The sequence below is a fragment of the Pongo abelii genome, chromosome 5 (genome assembly GCF_028885655.2).
Source record: "Pongo abelii isolate AG06213 chromosome 5, NHGRI_mPonAbe1-v2.0_pri, whole genome shotgun sequence".
Taxonomy (NCBI): domain Eukaryota; kingdom Metazoa; phylum Chordata; class Mammalia; order Primates; family Hominidae; genus Pongo; species Pongo abelii.
This window is the reverse complement of record NC_071990.2, coordinates 66,788,425-66,807,159: the sequence shown is the minus strand read 5'-3', so window position 1 is coordinate 66,807,159 and position 18,735 is coordinate 66,788,425. Positions and strand designations below refer to the sequence as shown.

Here is an 18,735-nt window from a genome sequence, read left to right as displayed (position 1 = left end):
TAAGCAAAAAACCAAAATGGCTTTTTTTTTTTTTTTTTTTTTGCCTAGCCAATATTTTCCAAAACGTATTCCATACTAAATCAGAATATCCCGGAAATGTGTATTTTTAACAAGTTCATTGAGTATCTTCCTAAAAGCATGTTGAAGAAAAATGTCTATTGGTTCGACTTCATTTACTGTTTCATCTAAATTAATATATATAATTGACTTATAGTGTTTTTTTTAACTCATCTCTTCAAATCATTATCAAGGGGTGAAATATTTGTATGCACACTTCATTCAATCCAATCATCACAGACCCCAATCTTTCCTTTTTATTATTACCTAGTCTTCAAAAGCTAGCTCAGGTAAAATCTGTTCATAATTTTCCTTACATAATTAAGGCTAAACTAGACCTTTGCACATTTTAGACTTTTATATACAATGAGGCATGACAATATATTGTCTATATTAATAAAAAAATCCAATGTCGATATTGGTAAATGGTTTTAAAAATCAGTGTGTAAATTCCAGCGACAGATAAAGCTGAAAGATGATGCTGAAAGTCTTATATAGATGGGAATGATAGGATTGAATAGTAATCATTTGGTTCTACAACGTGTAAAGTTCTTATGTTTGAAAATGAATATTAAATGGTAATCTATATTCTTAATTGGCCCTAGTTCCTAGAGCCAGTTGCTTTGCACACAGCAAAACCAAGAGAGTACAACATTAAATTCAAATAGAACCTTCTAACATAAGCAGAAATGTGTTAAACACAAGGCAGGAGAATAGTTAAAAGAAGCACTCTGTTTGATGACAATGAGGCAAAATTTCAAGTAATGTGGAAGAGCAACAATAGCAAGAAGCCTAAGGGCACTGCTATGGATTTAATTGTGTCCTCTCAAATTCCTATTTTGGAGCCCTAACCCGCAATGTGATTTTATTTGGGGAAAACGCTGTTATGAGATACTTGGAATTAGACCTGGTCATGAGGGTCTAAGCAGCTGGGCGCGGTAGATCACGCCTGTAATCCCAGCACTTTGGGAGGCCGAGGCGGGCGCATCACCTAAGGTCAGGAGTTCAAGACCAGCCGGACCAACATGGAGAAACCCCATCTCTACTGAAAATACAAACAAATCAGCCAGGCATGGTGGCACATGCCTGTAATCCCAGCTACCCAGGAAGCTGAGGCAGGAGAATCGCTTGAACCCGGGAGGCAGAGGTTGCGGTGAGCCGAGATTGTGCCATTGCACTCCAGCCTGGGCAAGAAGAGCGAAACTCTGTCTCAAAAAAAAAAAAAAAAAAGAAGAAACAGCAGAGAACATGAATTCCAGCTTTCACTCTATCTTCCTGTCCTTCTCTACCTCTCTCTTTCTCTCTCTATTTTTTTTCTCTCTCTCTGCCATGTGAGGACACAGCAAGAAGAGGGTCTGCAAACCAGGAATAGGGTCCTCATCAAAATCCGACAACGCTGGCACCTTGACCCCGGACTTCCAGCCTCCAGAACTGTAAGAAAATAAATTTCTGTTGTATAAACTATCCAGTTAGTGAAAGCTTATTATGACAGCCTAGACAGAGTAATATAGGTATATGCAACTCGAGACATACCAGGATGAGCCCCTATTTCAACTGTGCCATATGCTTTTTAAGATAAAATCATTAAACCAAAACTAGATAACACCCATAGACAAACTACTCCAGATGCTGTAAGAAAAAAATATTACTTGAATGGAATGGGGAGAAAAAATATCTCACTGGACATTAGGAGAGACACACTTTCAATTAGAAAGGAATTGCAGAAAATTATGGAGCAATGATACTGTATCTTTAACATCAAACTAAAAAACACACTGAAAATTAGTTTATACTCTGATAACAGATTAGCATGTATTGATTTAAGTTCTTGAATGTTCTGCAGAAAAGTATTAGAATAAGAATATACTTGAATTTTCAATGTTTTTGCTTTTATCTCAAAGTGCAAACCACATAGTAACTAACACCTTTGATCGAGTTTTAATGCATTTAACTTATAATTTAATTTGTGCTACTGAAATATTTCTTATAAATGACACAAGGTGCTATTTCCATTTCTTTCTTCAATATTAGTAGGTTAGCATTTGATGTTTAGTTTTACCTCTGAAACAAAACAGATGTTTGCTAAAGTGTACATAAAATTTAAAGCCTCATACAATGTAAGGAATTGTTTTAATTATTATAAAACTGTTTTCAGAGGTAAACTTGCCTTTGGGGGTAAAAATTCTATATAATGACATCTAAATTAATCTACTTTTTCTAAAGACAAAGAGCAGCTTATGGTGGAAATCTTATGAAAAATATCTGAAGATAAAGCACAAGATAATAAATTAGGCTCTAAAAATGCTATATCCTGATTACTACTTCTGATATTTTGCCCAGGATTTGAAACAATCTAAAATATGCACAACCATGCAGTCAGCATTATTTCTTGCAGAACAAATAAGTCATCCCCAGTTGGCAAAGTGGTACAAATAAGTATAGTAGCTATAAATCATGTATTCTGTGAAGAGAAACAACTCTAGGGAGGTTGGAAATATACTCTATTTGGAGAAACAAATTAAGTGCATGGGTTGAAATAATTGATAATATTTCTCCCATATTTAATGGGTTTCTTTTACACATGATAATCCAAAGAAAGTATGATTCCTTTTGGTCTGTTTTTTTATACAGGATCTTTCATTTTTTTTTGTAATCATGTGTATCACAGCTTTTTACCTTTATGCATCATGTCTTACGTTATGAAAGTGTATTGACTGGATAGTATCAAAATGAAACAAGTATTATGTTCATGAATCAAAATAAATTGAATTAGAACAAATTGTGCTTGTTGGAAAATTACTCATTCCTAAAGTAAGCGAGGCTGCAAAAGGAAAAAAGGGTAGTGGGGTGGGAAGTGTATTGTAACCAATAAATTCTACACTAGTGAACATGTTGAAGTTAAATTCTAAACTTGATGAATCTGAAAACAATGTTGGAACAAGCTACATGAGAAATAAACTCTTGAATTAAACTATATAAAGGGAATAAAGAGAGAGAAAATGATTAACATTATATTCCTGTAAATTTATTTTTACATTGATTTGTTCCTCCTAACTGGAGGCAAGTTTGAACTAGTAACTAGTAACGTACAAATATGAGGAGTCTAGGTTTTTTTTTTTGGTCCAAAGACACCCAAAGCTAATTATCAATATTTTGCACTTACTCTGAAGTGTTCATTTTATTTTAGTTCAACACTTCACTGTCATTATTTACCTGAGTAATTCAAGAGCCATGTAGATCAAGAAGTTTATAAAAATTTTCGACATTTTGGTAATTAAGCTACCTCTTCCCCAGATTACACACTTGATTAAATCATGGCAGCAAAACATCTTTTTCTCCAATTGATGAGGCCATATTCATGCTATATCTTTTATTTTAAGAAATAAAATAATCAATTGTTTTTTAAACTAATGTGGTTTTCTGGCAATACTTAATAAAATTTTCTTTATCAATTACTTCAGCAAACCAAAAACATTAGAAAAACATCTGAGTAAAATTATTAAAAATTATATAAATATTGTTTAGTTGGCAGTGGGTTTAAGGGCAAGTATTGGTATATGTGTGTGGTCCATGCGTATTTGTGTATGTTTTAAAGGAGAATTAGAAGAAGAGAGGAAAAAGACTTATGGAATTATGTACTACTGAATAAAAGTTTCAAATTCAAAGTTTAAATCAGTTTATTTCATACATAAGAGAAAGACATAAATAGCTTAAACAACTTGCAGTTTGTAAGTGCTTGCATTTAGTTTTCTATTTTCTAATGGTTTTCAAAAACTATGGAATTTTACCAAAACAATACTGGAAAAAGACCTCGTGAAGAGCACTGTCTTGAATGAAGACACTTACCTGATATCTTCTGTCCCTGATGTAATTAAGAAAAGAAAAGAAAGGAAAATGGCTGGGCTTTGTTTTTTTACATCAGCTTAACTTTGTAATAAAGAACTCTTTTCATTTAGACTTTTAATTTATTTATAACAGTTTGATTTAAATTAACTAATTCTACAGGAATGTTAAGGAATCATGACAGGATATCACTAAAAGTATCAGGGAATTACATGTTCCTAAGGAACAACAGTGACCACCACGAAGTGGCAACACTCACATCTCTTCCCATAACCACCTGATTTCTTCACAAGAGGTTTTGCTGTGTTTTATTTGAGTGCACTGAAATTTTCAAATTTGCCGCATAATATTAAATGACTGCAAGTTGCTTAATTCTTGATAGGAAAGTGTCCCAGTAAATTAGGAAACTCTGGGTTAAGAAATCATGTGAGGCATTTCCTAGTAATGCTTTATGCAGCTGCTTGCTGCTGGAACTGAGTGGAGAGTTTGTAATCTCCTACACTAGGGCTTTACTTATTTTTGTCTTTTACATTGTTTTTATTATTGATTATTAAAATATATTTATTAAAATTCACTCTGTGATGTATAGTTCTATGGGCTTGGCAAATGCACAGTATATGCCCATCAATATAGTCATGATAAAAAAGAGTTTCATCACATTAAAAATTTTTTCTGTGCATTCCATTTGTAGTCAAATGCTGCCCCTTCTTTTTATCACTGGCAACCACCGATCGACTTTCAGTCCCTATAGTTTCGCCATTTTTAATGCCAGACAAATATAATCAGATAGTATATCGCCTTTTGGGTTTTGTTCCTTGCACTTAGCAAAATGCATGTTGGTGCTTGTACGAATAATTTACGACTTTTTATTGCTATGAGTCATTCTAATGTATGCATGTATCAGTTTATATAATCAGAGGTTGAATGACATATGGTTTTTGGGTTTCCAGAATGATTATCAATAAAGCTTCTGTAGGCTGGGCACGGGGGCTCACCCATGTAATCCCAGCACTTTGGAAGGCCAAGGCGGACGGATCACGAGGTCAAAAGATCGAGACCATCCTGGCCAATATGGTGAAACCCCGTCTCTACTAAAAATACAAAAAATTAGCTGGGCATGGTGGCGGGCACCTGTAGTCCCAGCTACTTGGGAGGCTGAGGCAGGAGAATGGCGTGAACCTGGTAGGCGGAGCTTGCAGTGAGCCGAGATTGTGCCACTGCACTCCAGCCTGGGCGACGGCAGCGTGAGACTCCCTCTCAAAAAAAAATAAAATAAAGCTTCTGTAAACATTTAAGTACAGATTTGTGTGTGTAAATATACATTTTCATTTCATCTCCAGCAAATATCCTGGAGTGGATTACTGAGTTACGTGTTCAGTGTATATTAATTTTGCAACAAACTACAAAACTGCTTTCCAAAGTGGCTGTGTAGTTTTGCACTCCTGTCAGCAAAGTAGGAGAGTTTCAGGTATTTTGCATCCTTGCAAGTCCTTGGCATAGTCAGTTTTACTTTGGTTTTAGTCATTTTAATAACTATGTATTAGCATTTTATTGTTGTTATTTGTTTTTTTATTTTCCTAAAAATTTATATTGTTTAGTATTATTGTGAGTGTGAGATTGATAATTTCTAGCTCTCTGTGTTCTGACACATGCCAGAATTCTTCAAGTGTTGCTTTTAACTGTTTTCTTAATGCAAAACATGAAAATAAAGTTTATCTGAAGAGAAGTTCAGCATTTAAAACATCACTAGACCTTTAAATTAATGTTGATAAACATTTAAAGTGATAATATCATCAATAGTTAAAAGGTTATGTTTTGTTATTATCTCTGATGTGAGGATATTTGTGATATACTTAATCTTATGTTATAATTATTCATTTAAAGAATTAATTCCCCAGCTGTAGCAAAAGTATACATGAGAATTTTACTCTGATAAGGAAGTAGAAAGTCACCAGATGAAATATTGCTTGGATCCAAACCCTGAGAGCAAGCCAAATAAACTACAAAATCAAAGTTACAAAAATCCATTAAAAAAAAACACAGAAATCTAAATGAACTACATTCCAGGAAATGATATCCCTCTTCCAGGAAAGAACAGACCTGTGGCATAATGATTGGAAAGGAAGGAGTTCGATTCTTCATTTATAGAGGACATGCTTGTGTACAGACATTATTATTTCAGATCTTCAAATGCGAATTAGTAAATTATTATTGCCTGGTGGCAGAAAACAAAGTCGGAATGCACAATCTTTTGCATTACTATATTTTAGAAATAAAATGGAAAGTGAAAACAAATACCATTTGCAATAATTTTAAAAGCATACCAAATTGCTATGAAAAATATAATACAATGTCTTCAAGATCTATGCATTAATACCACAACATATTGCTTAGAGAAGTTAAAGAAGACCTAAATAATGCTGACTTACACATAGTATATGGGATGTACTTGGTTTGAAAGACTCAATAAGTTTAAGTCATCCATTCTTCCCAGGAATATCTATGGTTTCAATGCAATCTCAATAAAAATACTAGCAGACTTTTGAAGAAATTTGTATGCTAGTATTAAAATTTATATCAAAATGTAAATATTTAAAAGAGCCCAAATAATCCTTAAAAGGAACAAAAAGATGTCTTACTTAGGTTAAAAATTTACTATAAAGTTAATAATAACCAAGGAAACTTATTATTCATGAAATAATAGACCAAAGATCTATGAACAGAATAGATTCCAAAAATAAATCTGAAGATTTATAGTTAGCTAATTTTTGACTAAAATGTCAGGTCAACTTAATGAAGAAGATAAAGTACTTTTTACATTTAGTACTGAAAAAATTGCCTGTCTCTAGTAACATAATAAATAAGTATAAAGTAAATACTGTCCTGCTCTATACACAAAAATAATTTGAGATAGATTATATTAATTTTTGAGGGGTTTTTTATGTCTCTATTTCCTTCAGTTCTGCTCTGATTTTAGTTATTTCTTGCCTTCTGCTAGCTGTTGAATGTGTTTGCTCAGAGCTGGTTTTTTGAAACGATCAACAAAATTGATAGACCGCTAGCAAGACTAATAAAGAAAAAAAGAGAGAAGAATCAAATAGATGTGATAAAAAATGATAAAGGGGATATCACCACCAATCCCACAGAAATACAAACTACCATCAGAGAATACTACAAACACCTCTACGCAAATAAACTAGAAAATCTAGAAGAAATGGATAAATTCCTCGACACATACACTCTTCCAAGACTAAACCAGGAAGAAGTTGAATCTCTGAATAGACGAATAACAGGAGCTGAAATTGTGGCAATAATCAATAGCTTACCAACCAAAAGGAGTCCAGGACCAGATGGATTCACAGCCGAATTCTATCAGAGGTACAAGGAGGAACTGGTACCATTCCTTCTGAAACTATTCCAATCAATAGAAAAAGAGGGAATCCTCCCTAACTCATTTTATGAGGCCAGCATCATCCTGATACCAAAGCCTGGCAGAGACACAACAAAAAAAGAGAATTTTAGACCAATATCCTTGATGAACATTGATGCAATAATCCTCAATAAAATACTGGCAAACAGAATCCAGCAGCACATCAGAAAGCTTATCCACCATGATCAAGTGGGCTTCATCCCTGGGATGCAAGGCTGGTTCAATATACGCAAATCAATAAATGTAATCCAGCATATAAACAGAACCAAAGACAAAAACCACATGATTATCTCAATAGATGCAGAAAAGGCCTTTGACAAAATTCAGCAACCCTTCCTGCTAAAAACTCTCAATAAATTAGGTATTGATGGGACATATCTCAAAATAATAAGAGCTATCTATAACAAACCCACAGCCAATATCATACTGAATGGGCAAAAACTGGAAGCATTCCCTTTGAAAACTGGCACAAGGCAGGGATGCCCTCTCTCACCACTTCTATTCAACGTAGTGTTGGAAGTTCTGGCCAGGGCAATTAGGCAGGAGAAGGAAATAATGGGTATTCAATAAGGAAAAGAGGAAGTCAAATTGTCCCTGTTTGCAGACAACATGATTGTATATCTAGAAAACCACATTGTCTCAGCCCAAAATCTCCTTAAGCTGATAAGCAACTTCAGCAAAGTCTCAGGATACAAAATCAACGTACAAAAATCACAAGCATTCTTATACACCAATAACAGACAAACAGAGAGCCAAGTCATGAGTGAACTCCCATTCACAATTGCTTCAAAGAGAATAAAATACCTAGGAATCCAACTTACAAGGGATGTGAAGGACCTCTTCAAAGAGAACTACAAACCACTGCTCAATGAAATAAAAGAGGATACAAACAAATGGAAGAACATTCCATGCTCATGGGTAGGAAGAATCAATATCGTGAAAACGGCCATACTGCCCAAGGTAATTTACAGATTCAATGCCATCCCCATCAAGCTACCAATGACTTTCTTCACAGAATTGGAAAAAACTACTTTAAAGTTCATATGGAACCAAAAAAGAGCCCTCATCGCCAAGTCAATCCTAAGCCAAAAGAACAAAGCTGGAGGCATCAAGCTACCTGACTTCAAACTATACTACAAGGCTACAGTAACCAAAACAGCATGGTACTGGTACCAAAACAGAGATATAGATCAATGGAACAGAACAGAGCCCTCAGAAATAACGCCGCATATCTACAACTATCTGATCTTTGACAAACCTGAGAAAAACAAGCAATGGGGAAAGGATTCCCTATTTAGTAAATGGTGCTGGGAAAACTGGCTAGCCATATGTAGAAAGCTGAAACTGGATCCCTTCCTTACACCTTATACAAAAATCAATTCAAGATGGATTAAAGACTTAAACGTTAGACCTAAAACCATAAAAACCCTAGAAGAAAACCTAGGCATTACCATTCAGGACATAGGCACGGGCAAGGACTTCATGTCTAAAACACCAAAAGCAATGGCAACAAAAGCCAAAACTGACAAATGGGATCTAATTAAACTAAAGAGCTTCTGCACAGCAAAAGAAACTACCATCAGAGTGAACAGGCAACCTACAAAATGGGAGAAAATTTTCACAACCTACTCATCTGAGAAAGGGCTAATATCCAAAATCTACAATGAACTCCAACAAATTTACAAGAAAAAAAAAAACATCAAAAAGTGGGCAAAGGACATGAACAGACACTTCTCAAAAGAAGACATTTATGCAGCCAAAAAACACATGAAAAAATGCTCACCATCACTGGCCATCAGAGAAATGCAAATCAAAACCACAATGAGATACCATCTCACACCAGTTAGAATGGCAATCATTAAAAAGTCAGGAAACAACAGGTGCTGGAGAGGATGTGGAGAAATAGGAACACTTTTACACTATTGGTGGGACTGTAAACTAGTTCAACCATTGTGGAAGTCAGTGTGGCGATTCCTCAGGGATCTAGAACTAGAAATACCATTTGACCCAATCATCCCATTACTGGGTATATACCCAAAGGACTATAAACCATGCTGCTATAAAGACACATGCACATGTATGTTGATTGCGGCACTATTCACAATAGCAAAGACTTGGAACCAAGCCAAATGTCCAACAATGATAGACTGGATTAAGAAAATGTGGCACATATACACCATGGAATACTATGCAACCATAAAAAATGATGAGTTCATGTCCTTTGTAGGGACATGGATGAAATTGGAAATCATCATTCTCAGTAAACTATTGCAAGAACAAAAAACCAAACACTGCATATTCTCACTCATAGGTGGGAGTTGAACAATGAGAACACATGGACACAGGAAGGGGAACATCACACTCTGGGGACTGTTGTGGGGTGGGGGGAGGAGGGAGGGATAGCTTTGGGAGATACACCTAATGCTAGATGACGAGTTAGTGGGTGCAGCACGCCAGCATGGCACATGTATACATATGTAACTAACCTGCACATTGTGCACATGTACCCTAAAACCTAAAGTATAATAATAATAATAAATAAATAAATAAATAAAAGAGATAGATTATACTGCTAAATGTAAATACTAGAAAATATTTTTAGAATAAGCAAGATAATATATTTGAAGTCTTTGGCTAGGCAAACATTTCTTAGATAAAACATAAAAAGCACTAAAAAATTGATTAGATTTTATTAGAGTTAAAAACTTTCTGCTCATTAAATGACATCTAAATGAAATTGGATAGAAAATTTATACACTGAATTTGTTTTCATAAATGCATCCTTTAAAAGCCTTTAATCCATAAAATACGAAGAATCAAACTAAATGTGTTGGGAGCACGCCCCCCAAAATCTGGCCATAATCTGGCCCCAAAACTGGCCATAAATAAAATCTCTGCAGCAATGTAACATGTCCATAATGGTCATAACGCCCAAGCTGGAAGATTGTGGGTTTATGGGAATGAGGGCAAGGAACACCTGGCCCGCCCAGGGCGGAAAACCGCTTAAAGGCATTCTTAAGCCACAAACAAAAGCCTGACTGATCTGTGTCTTAAGGGCATGTTCTTGCTGCAATTAATTCGGCCCATCCCTTCGTTTCCCATAAGGGATACTTTTATTTAACTTAATATCTATAGAAACAATGCTAATGACTGGCTTGCTGTTAATAAATACGTGGGTAAATCTCTGTTCGGGGCTCTCAGCTCTGAAGGCTGTGAGACCGCTGATTTCCCACTTCACACCTCTATATTTCTGTGTGTGTGCGTCTTTAATTCCTCTAGCGCCGCTGGGTTAGAGTCTCCCCAACCGAGCTGGTCTCGGCAAGTGGCGCCCTTTTGTGGAGGCTCAAATCCAGGTTGAAGGGTCGCCGAAGCGATGGTTGGAACGGAAAACTAGCTGGAGGACACCTGAGTACTCTTAAAGCAATCTCTGTGGTGAGTAAGAAGGAGAGCTCAGAAGCGTCAGGGTAGCAATGGGGCAAGTTTGGGGTCTGGTTTGTTTCACCAAGCTAAATGCCCATCAGTGACAGATTGGATAGAGAAAATATGGCATATATACTCCATGGAATGCTATGCAGCCTTGAAAAATGAGATAATGTCCTTTGAGGGAACATGAATGGAGCTGGAGGCCATTATCCCCAGCAAACTAATGCAGGAACAACAACAACAAGAAAAACAAAGTCTGCATGTTCTCACTTATAAGTAGGAACTAAATGATGAGAACACATGGACACAGACAGGAAAATGGACATGGGGCCTACTGGAGGAGGAGGGAGAGGATCAGAAAAAACAACTATTGGATATTAGGCTTAGTACCTGGGTGACAAAATAATCTGTACAACAAATCCCTGTGACACGACTTTACCTATGCGAGAAACCTGCACTTGTATTCCCGAACCTAAAATTGATGTTTTAAAAAAATTATTTAAAAAATTCTTAAAATTTAATAAGAACAAAAAATTCAGTTGAAGCTGGGTAGATTTAAACAGGCACTTAACCAAATAACTTGTATGAATAACAAAAAATATATGAAAAGGTATTTTGTTATTTAGTTCATCAAGAAAATACAAACTAAAATCACAATGAGATATCACTAATCTACTAGAATGGCAAAAATAAAAAGGATAGATAATTTTTAAATTGTCTGAATTTTGAAATATTTTCTAGAATGTGGATCCACCAAAACACTCATAATTTGCTGATGGGTATATTTCATTATTTAGCTATTTGGATAACTGTTTGGCAGTTTCTAATAAAAATAAACATGAAGATAGCCAATAATTTATCAGTACTTACACCAGGAATAAAAAAAGTCAATAAAACAACTTGGGAAATAGTAGATATAACAGACTTGTTTTTAATAGCATTAGACTAAAAACAACTTTAATTTCCATCATCAGGATGATGAACACATCCTATTTTAGTCATAAGTGAAATATTACTCAATATTCAAAGGTATGAACTAATGTTACAAGATGAATAGTTTCAAATATAGTATGTTAAGGAAAAGAAGCCAGACAGAAAAAGCCAGATTGTTATTTCAAGGACATTAAATCTAAGAACAGGCAAAATTAATCTATAATTTTAGGAATATGAAATTATTTGCCTCTTGCAGAGTAGAGAAGAAATAGACTGAAAGAAGCAAGATGTAACTCTGGGAATATGGAAATGCCCTATCTCTTGTTTTGAGTCATGGTTACATTAGGTTATACAACTATTAAAATTTGCCAAACCAACAGGTGAAATATGCACATTTCATTTTATGTATTTTAAAATATTTTAAATGTTAATGAAATAAAACATATATGTAAAAAACAAAAACAAAACAATAATTGTGCTCTTATTAGCCTTTCGTTTTGCTGTTGTACTTCAATTTTGGAAATGTGTCTCCATCATTAAGATTATTATCTTTAAATCTTATTTGTAGAATGTTTCTGCATATATGACATAGACCATTTTCTTCAACAGACCATCTTTGTAAAGTCTGATTTATTTTATGTTTTCTAGTTTTATTTCTAATTGACAGATAATAATTGTACATATTTATGGAGTACAATGTGATGTTTCTATACATATATTCATTGTGGAATGATCAAATCATTAAGACATTTAAAATTGAGCTTAAAATTGTATTTTCAAAATTACCTCCCTGTAATCAATTCTTTACACAATTCCTTGGTTGGTGGGTGAGGGGAAGGATCAGAAAGTATAATTAGCACAATTTTTAGTTGTAGCCATTAGGATTAAACTGTTTCTTAAATCTGATTTAAATACTACAGAATTTTCTTCTTTCTTTCTTTTTTTTTTTTTTGAGATGGAGTCTCCCTCTGTCACCAGGTTGGAGTGCAGTGGCCCAATCTCAGTTCACTGCAACCTCCACCTCCCAGGTTCAGGCAATTCTCCTGACTCAGCCTCCCGAGTAGCTGGGACTACAGGCACGCGCCACCACACCTGGCTAATTTTTGTATTTTTAGTAGAGACAAGGTTTCACCATGTTGGCCTGGATGGTCTCAATCTCCTGACCTTGTGATCTGCCTGCCTCAGCCTCCCAAAGTGCTGCTATTACTGGAGTGAGCGACCGAGCCTGGAACATAATTGCAAACTTTGATTACCACATTTACTGATTGAGTCCCTCTACAAATGCTTAGTGTTTATATTTCTTTGGCTTGTTTCTTTCCCCTGACAACCTCAACTACACTCTTATTGATGATAGTGATAGTATATCAACAACCTCAACTACACTCTTATTGATGATAGTGATAGTATATCAATTTCTGTTTCCCTATTACCTGATCAAAATAAATGACATATGTTATAAGCTAAATTTATTTAGTGTTAAGTACTCCAGGATTTAGATAGAATAATGTAATATATGAATAATATAATATTTATCTATCTTCAGTAATTTCTTAAAAATTTCAGTGTTATGTTTCCAGGCATTTTTGACAATGGCAGTTTATTAATTTTTCTTTTGATCGTCTTAGTGTAGAACACTTGGTCACAAAGATAGGGTCTGGGGACTTGATGCTATGTTTGGTTTTTCTATGAACATATTCTCTTAAATCGTTGTGTAATTTTATGACACATAGCATAGGATGACTATGTGTGTGTGTTGAAGAGGGTGGAATATGGAGATTTGTGAGGAGGGCAGCATTTGTCTTCAGGGCTCCTATGTTTTCCTGGCAGGGAACCCAGCTGCCTGCAGCTCTGGTCTTCACAACTTTTGGTCTAAAATGCAACAAAGAACAATTTTGAAATTCCATATGAACATGTCAGGAATAAATGATGACTGTGCTAGGCCATATGATCTACTATTCTCAAAGGTCAAGGGGGTATTACTATGATTCATGTTCTTGCTGAACACACAGAACTTTCCCAAGGAGTAGTTCTCAAAACAAAAGCATCACAAAGAAAAGTGATAAAGGAATCAAAAATACAGAAATCAAAAAAGAAGGATTGATGAGCAGATTAACAATGGATGTGCACTATTAAGTATGTTCTCTACAGGAAGCACGGGCTATTTTTCTGTATCCTCTGATTTTTATTAAAATCCTTGTTCTTATGTACTCTGGCCCCTCCTTTGCCTTTTATCTTTGTTCTACTTGGGTTTGGAGAAAGCTGTCTCCTTTAGAGCTCAGTATCACTGGCTTCCTGATAAATTTGGCCAATGCAAGACACTGAGGGGGAATCGGCCAAAAGGGGAAAGGGAGAAGACCAAATATCTCTCCTTCTGTCTTTGCCTCTCCTAAAGTCACTTCATCATCTCTGAGGTGCTGGCTTCCATGAGCAAGGCTTATCAAATTTCTAGCTTCTACTGGATAATGTTGGCACTTAGGCACTAGTAACACTGCCTAACCTGCTAGTTTCTCCAGTCTAAAATAGTAGACTGTGTTGCTGCCAATCTCACTGTAGCTGTTAATCTCAAGATCGCTTCACAGTCCCATTTGGTTTAATATAATAGTTCTTTTATCAAGTATAGTCATTTCAAACAATTAAATGTCCTATTTTTCTCATTAGATTGTGACTGGTATCTATTATATTCTATCAGAATCTTCACCATTCTTCAAAGTCCACCTTAAATGTTTTTCCTGCTTTTTTTAATTAAAAAAATCAACTCTCTTTTTTTTAGTACTTTGTTCTTCTATTTATACTCAACACAATTTCATATTGATGGTAGTTTTATGCAAGCTTGTCTATTTTAAATGCTATTTGTAGAGAACTATGTCTCATTTATCTTTGTATCTCCCAATATGCAAAAATGTTGAAGATGTAACATCTCTCCCACCGTGCTTTCTTACATGTATTATGTAACTGACAAATGTTTGTTTCAGTGAAGTAAAATAAATATCCAGGATGTGCTATGTCATAGATGAAAAAATCAGAAAACAGTAAATTTGGGAATTCTTGAAGACAGAGACAGTCATAAACTGGATTATAGCAAATTTTCCATTAATGTATTAACATAATTTGTACTATAATTTTGCCTGGAATAGTGCTGGTTTATGCATATTTCCCTGTCTAATTAAGTACTTCATTTCATTCTCTAAGGTATCTAATTTTGGACAATAAAAGTATACATTATCATAGTTGTAACGTAGACTACCAAATGCAAGAAAAAAATAGTTTAGATACCAAATAATATTTTTTATTTACCTTTTTTTTTTTTTCTTGAGATGGACTTTCACTCTTGTTGCCCAGGCTGAAGTGCAATGGCACACTCTCAGTTCACTGCAACCTCCACCTCTCAGGTTCAAGCAATTCTTATGCCTCAGTCTCCTGAGTAGCTGGGGTTACAGGGCCCCACCATTATCCTTGGCTAATTTTTGTATTTTTAGTAGGGACAGGGTTTCACCATGTTGGCCAGGTTAGTCTCAAACTCCTCACCTCAGGCCATCCACCCACCTCGGCCTCCCAAGTGCTGAGACTACAGGTGTGAGCCACCACACACAGCCCCAAATAATATTTTTTAAATCATGAGGCCCAGGAGAAAGTTCAAGAATGAACAACAAGAAAGAAAATGACTTGTAGGGTTTCTTATTTGTTCTTTTTCAATACTTCTGAGGCTGTTAAATAAATAAACCTGAGTAAACTGAACTGAGAGACTCAAATTATCACGTAAATAATTCTTATAAAGAATATCTTCTCATCACGGTAAGCTGGAATTGTGCACTTGCCTGACCAGTATATGGTAGATGACTCAGGCTGAGATGGAACATTGGAAAAATAATAAATAAGAGAAAATGGGCAGTGAGCATCAGACAGTGGGAGAATTTATTTACCTAATGAGGCATGGGTGTTCAGACAGAGGCAAGGCAAAGAATGGCAAGTGCAGGTACTCATTTCTATAAATATAATTACCATATTCAATTAGCTTCCTTAAGATGCATACTAATACTTAATATGCTAGTAAAAGTCACTATGTTACATTCATAGTTTTTTTTCCGTTAAGCTGGAAAGCAAAGGAAGGCTCATATTTCCTGAAAATTAATCTTTAACTATCATCTCTGGGAATTAGGCAGATTTCAGTCATTCAACACAGATTGATTGCCTACGAAAAAGATTAGCATGATGCTAAATGCCTGGTATACAGTGTTGAATAAAGCAGGCATGATACCTGCCCTTTTAGAGCTTTACATCTCTTGAAAAAAAATAGGCATTAAACCAAAAAGTAAAATAAAAATATGTGAATACAGAATATGAAACTTCACTTTGCATTTACTTTCAGTTTTTAACCTTCACAGAGCATGTTTTGAATGCCATTCAGATTTAGGAATAAGAATAATGAAATTAGAATCATTTTTCAAGCTAGTGCTATTTCTGCATGGACCCAGTTTACTACATAGTTCCTTATTATAAGCCATGACCTTGAGTTTACAGAAAGAAGGAAAGGAGAAAAAAAATCATTTAGAAATATCCTGGCTGTATTACAAATTCACAGAGGGAATTAAAATCAATGAAAGTTATTGGCAAAAAAGAATACAGCAATAACGATTTCCCAGGCTTCTACATGAAATCAGAATGAACATTAAGAACAACAGCAGCCAACATCTGCCATGGTACTCCCAGGTTGTCTGAAGTCACAAAGAAACAGAAACCTATTTTAAGATACAATTTGATGGAAATAAGATGTCCTTTGTTCAGAGTCAAAAATAATATATCTAGATTTGACAAGGAGACAGTTGTTTAAGGAAGCAAAGCTAAGGAGAGATGTTAATTAATTTTGATGCTTGTTACTAACAAAGTTAATTTTACCTTTATCAGTCTTCATTCCCACCCCCCTACCTTTCCATTCAAACATCAATCTTACAACTTCTAGCTTTACCAGCAAATTTCAGAATATCTGCAGGGCAAAATCTCTGAATTCGATTTACTCAAGGCTATTCAAAGACAAACTCAGGGAGTTGGATCTCAAATCTCTCTTCTATTACATCTGGATGATTAGGTTTATTTAGAACTCCAAAAACAGAATACCATGAAATTAGATCCTGTGCTCTGAAAGCTCTGAACTTTTTATTGCCAGGTTAAAATTGGGAACAGTTAGCTCTTGAGTACCAGGTAAAAAGTGAATCTTCATGGATCTTAACTCAATTTGTATAGTCAGTTTCTCCACTGTGATTATTCCGCCCCTTTAAATCTCCTCACCCCTGTAAAATTATCTCTAATCATTTCATCCCACAGGACCTTACTGTGTCATGGGATCAAATAGCTTTTATTATATTGTATGGCACTTAAAATGTACTTCTCATTTTGCCTATATCCATTTTGTACTCACTACTGTTTCATATATAACAAATTAATTTCAAGTACAACAGAATCCATTATTTCTAGTTTTTAGGCTTTTTGTTAACTTATTAAACAGTTGGATTAATATTTTTGCCCAATTTTTGAAATATAAACATGAACTAATTTACTTTTCATCTTCAAGTTTTACTTTAATCACTTAGAATTTGTATTAATTTCATTTTTCTCTGCATTATGCAATATAATATTTGGTTTCAGAACTGATTTAATGTAATATAAGGATAGTAGATTACTTGGTATAACCAATGATCCATCAATTTTGTAATCATATAGATAATTAAAGACATATTTATGTTTTAGTGATACCTGTTAAGTATTTAAATAGCTGTGCTTTCACTTATTCGGCACATCTAAATCAGGGTAATTTTTTTTTGTTTTTTGATACAAGAAAAGTTTTTTTTTTCTTTTCATTCTTTTTCCCAAATGAGAAATTGATTTGCAAGTATATATGGACAACTGTAAGAAAGCATTGAAGAGAAACATGAATAAGGTCACAGTTTCTTCAACTAATGCAGAAATGTCAAATATTTTTTTCTCAAAGTAAAGCAAGCAGCAAAAAGAAAAACATATTTTTAAGTTGTTACAGTCTTAGTTAGCAACTAACTTGGTAAACACTGTTTATATCAGATATTCATGCATGGTTGATTTATGGCAGCAAACTTGCAAAAAAATTAATTGTTTATTTGGCCTAAACCTGCTTTCATAATAATTGTAGGATAGAAGAAGGGTGTTTTCTTGTTTAGTAAAAAATATTTTAACATATTTTACCTTTATTTCATTTTATTGTTTTGTTATAAATACTAAATTTATAAAAAGTCTGGGCCAAGCATGGTAGTTCATGCCTATAGTCCTAGCACTTTGGGAGGCCTAGGTAGGAGGATCACTTGAGGTCAGAAGTTCGAGACCAGACTGGGCAAAACAATGAGATGCCATCTCTACAGAGAATTAAAAAATTACCTGGATGTGGTGATGTACTCCTAGATATTTGAAAGGCTGAGGTGAAAGGAACATTTGAGCCCAGGAGCTTGAGGTTGCACTGAGCTGTGATCCTACCACCACACTCCAGCCTAGGACTCTGTCTCAAAAAAGAAAAAGTTTTATTCCATGGAGACATTTTGTTGTTAGTGGGTTTGCAATGTGAAGTTAGAATTATAAATATATCATAATTATAAAGCATATTTAGCAGGATTATGAATACATGCATTTAAAGTATATTTTATTTATTTTGGGATAATTGTAACTTACAAATGAATAGGTGCATGGGCTAGGTGCGGTGACTCTGCCTGTAATACTAGCACTTTGGGAGGCAGAGGCAGGAGGATCACTTGAAGCCAGGAGTTGGAGACCAGCCTAGGCAACAAAGCGAGACCTCTGTCTCTACAAAATAAAAATAAAAATTAGCCAAGCACAATGACCTGTGCCTGTAGTCCCAGCTACTCAGGAGGCTGAGGTGGGAGGAATGCTTGAGCTCAGGAGGTCAGTGAGCTGTGATTATGCCACTGCACTCCAGCCTGGGTGTCAGAGCCAGACCCTATCACAAAAAAAAAAAAAAAAAGAAAAAGAAAAAAGAAAGCAGATTATTTTCTTTAGCACTTTTCCTGGAAAAG

At 34.9% G+C, this 18,735-nt stretch overlaps 1 long non-coding RNA gene across 1 annotated transcript; it reads right to left on the bottom strand.

Moving 5' to 3' along the window:
* Nucleotides 1–13,271: 13,271 nt before the first annotated feature.
* On the bottom strand, nucleotides 13,272–18,505 carry LOC129059773 (uncharacterized). Its single transcript, XR_008525859.2, has 3 exons — nucleotides 18,374–18,505; nucleotides 18,086–18,203; nucleotides 13,272–13,555 (listed from the first exon to the last, which is right to left on the bottom strand). It is a non-coding gene; the product is annotated as an uncharacterized LOC129059773 (long non-coding RNA).
* Nucleotides 18,506–18,735: the final 230 nt, after the last annotated feature.